We start from the raw sequence: 3633 nt of genomic DNA, 5'->3' as shown, positions 1-3633 counted from the left end.
CCCCGACAGCAGTGTAGAGATGGAGGGAGGGTCATCGCGGCGGCGGTGGAGAGAACTCGCGGCGGCGACGATCGGATCTTGCAGCGGCGGAGGAGGCTCGCGGCTCTAATACCAAGATTGAAAAGAGGTAGGGTTTTGTGTGTGGGGTGAACAGCCCCGCACGGTCTCCACTTTATATAGACATGATCATACAAATACAAACGTATACGGTATGTATACGTGTTACATGACAGGTAAGGGTTGGTGTCTAATTACAACTAGCAAGCCCTGGTGCGGTGGCACGCATGTTTACGGTCCAGCTCAACATGAATTTTCTCAAAACTTTTTATTGGAACATTCTGAGAAAATTATGTTGAGTAATCTTCACATTATGGTTGGCAGTGATTTTAACCTCATTAGATTTCCTTATAAGAAATCCACTGGGGTGGCTAACAGAACACTTATGGATTTATTCAATTGCTTTATTGCCGACATGAATCTTATTGAGATTCATAGGATTGGCCCAAAATTCACCTGGACTAACAAGCAAGAGGTTCCCATTATGGAAGTCCTGGATAGAGTCCTTGTCTCTCCTATTTGGGAACAGATGTATCCTCTGGCCATTGTTTATACCTTATCGAGGTGCGGCTCTAATCACACTCCATTGTTGGTGTTGTGTGCTCCCAGGCTCCCATCCAGTCCAGAGGATTTTAAGACGGAATCCTCTTGGTTTTTGGATCCTAGCTTAAAATCCGAAGTTAGGCGTCATTGGCCAGTTAGGAGAGGGGGTGGGGTGCTGGATTACTGGCATCACCAACAAGTTACGCTTAGGCGTTTCATGAAAGGGTGGGGAGCAAATTTCAGAGGTCAACATAAGAGAGATAAAAAAATTCCTTATCGAGGAGCTTCTGAGATTTGACTCCAGAGAGGGGGTTGTGGGTCTTTCAGATGTTGCGTGGAGGGAAAGATATGCAATTGAGAAACAACTTATGCAAGTGTTCATGGCGGAGTAACCTTATTGGCGCAAAAAGAGGGGGGGGGAGAGAGAAATGGATCCTTCAGGGGGACGCGAACACGTCCTTTTTTTCAAAGTCTTGCTAATGGCAGGAGAAGGAGAAAATCCATTTTGTCAGTGGAAAATGGTCACAGAACTATTTCTGATAGTGAGGAACTAAAGGTTCATATCACTCAGTTTTACAAGAATTTGTTTGGTAGTGAGCCAGATCCGGTTGTTCATTTAAACGAAGAATTTTGGAGCGACGGGGATAGAGTGTCTGTTGAGGACAATGTAGCTTTAACTCAACCTTTCTCAGGTGAGGAGATCGAATTTGCTATAAAAGACATGAAAACAAACACTGCCCCAGGCCCTGATGAGTTCCCTGTGTCTTTTTATAAAGAATTTTTGTCTGAGGTTAAACCTTTTATGAAAGAAATGTTGGACGACTTAGTCAAGGGGCAGATGGACTTGAGCAGAATTAATTATGGAGTTATTATTCTTTTGCCAAAAATCATTGGGGCTAGCGATATTAGGCAGTATATGCCTAATTGTCTGATTAATGTGATATTTAAGGTTATCACAAAAATCTTGACAATAAGGGTGTCTAAAATTATCCATAAATACATTGAGCCTACCCAAATTACTTTTATCCCTGGTAGAAATATCCACGATGGATGGTAGTTCTGCATGAGGTTTGCATGAGTTGAAATCGTCGGGTAACTCTGGCCTTATCATTAAGCTGGATTTTGAGAAAGCTTATGATAAGGTGCACTGGAGTTTTTTGGTAGAAGTTCTTGAGAGGAAAGGCTTCTGTCAGGTTGGATCAATTCGATATGTCAGGGTGGTTCAGACTAGAAAGGTCTGCATTAAAATTAATGGTGTTAATGAAAGTTATTTCAGAACCTATAAGGGGCTCCGACAGGCCCCTGTCCCCCATTCTATTTAACCAAATTGCCGAGGTTCTTGGGAGTATTTTGAACTCTGCCAAAGCCAATGGCCATCTTAGGGGGCTGGTTCCGAACGTAATTCCTGGAGGGATATGTCACCTAGTATGCTGACGATACCGTGCTATTGATTGCGAATGACAACGAGAGTGTGCAAACACTGAAATTTATTCTTTATTGTTTTGAAGCAATGACTGGCCTTCGCATCAACTACCATAAAAGTGAAGTTTTTGGTGTTGGTGTGGCACAAAGGGAAATAGATAGAACTGCTATGATGCTTATTGTGAGGTAGGGAAGTTTCCTATCATTTATTTAGGTCTCCCCGTTAGTTGGGACAAAATCTTAGCTAAAGATTTGGATTTTGTCCCTGAGAAACTAACTAAGAAATTAGCGAATGGCTGCTCTAGACAATCCTCTTCTGGTGGGAGAGCTGTCTTGATTGATTCCTGCCTTGATAACTTGGTTTCTTTCTTTTGTCGTAAGGGACCCATTATAAAATGGATATGATCAGAGCTAGATTTTTCTATGAAGGGTGGGGTGATAAGAAAAAGTATCATATGGTTAAATGGGATGTATTGTGCAAACCTAAAGAATTTGGTGGCTTGGGCTTCACTGATTCTCGTACGAGAAACATTTGCTTGCTGAGCAAATGGATTTATAAGCTAGAAGGGGGTGTCAAGATTTGAGTTGTCAATTTCTAAGAAACAAGTATATGCGGGGTGCTGGTTTTTACCAATCCGACAGTTCTGGGGAGTTCCAATTTTGGAAAAATCTTCATAAAATCAAGTTTTGGTTTAAAAAGGAACTTCCTATGAGGTGGGAAATGGGCAGAGTGTGTTTTTTTGGCATGACGTGTGGTTAGGAGATTGTCCGTTGAAAACTTGTTTCCCTTTGGTCTTTTGCCGAAATTTCTAATGGGCAATCGTGGGGTTTGTCTTTCAGCATATCGTTTGGCCCTGATGAGGTCCAGGAATGGCAGGAGTTTTTCCTTGCTAACGTGAGGTTGTCTATTTCAATGGACAAAGTTGATTGGCTTTTGGATGCTAAAAGAGTATTCTCTGTCAGGTCTCTATACAGGTTTATTTTGAATCCAAAGAAAGGTGCAGGCGCTAGGATTCGAGCACTGGTCGTGGAAGTTAGTGCGCGTGTTTCTCCTTTACCGTGTAACCAACTAATCCATGCAACTTTGCTGATTGTAACATGAAAGTTATCCTACTTGACAAGGTATTTTTTATTATAAAACTATAAATAATATTTGATTTTTAATTACTGGTCTAGCTATTGGACCGAGTGAACCAGCGGTTGGACCAGTAAACCATGAACCGAGAGCCTCGCCGGTTCGGCGACCGGTCAGGTTTTTAAAACTATGCTTGAGGATGCTAGATATGTGGAAAACAAACTGTCCATTGAAACAAAAAATTCTTATGGATGTGTTTTAGGGGAAAGTGCAATCCGCATCTCAGCTAGAGTTGCGTGGTTGGCCTGGGAGTGTGCTGTGCACTTGTTGTGGTGTGGAGGAGGATGTGGATCATATTATTTTCCTTTGCCCCTTAGCGAGGTTTGTTTGGTGAGGCTTTTGGTAAGCAATACTTGCCTGGGTGCTGGGATGACTTTGTGGATATTTTCCTCACTGCCGGGAGAAACAGCCGCAATCATATTTTCTGGTTTCTTGGCAGTAGCTGTTTTCTGGTCCTTGTGGCTTACCAGAAACGA

The sequence above is a fragment of the Lolium perenne genome, chromosome 3 (assembly GCF_019359855.2).
Source record: "Lolium perenne isolate Kyuss_39 chromosome 3, Kyuss_2.0, whole genome shotgun sequence".
Taxonomy (NCBI): Eukaryota; Viridiplantae; Streptophyta; class Magnoliopsida; order Poales; family Poaceae; genus Lolium; species Lolium perenne.
The sequence above is the reverse complement of the archived record's forward strand: the minus strand, read 5'-3'. Positions refer to the sequence as shown.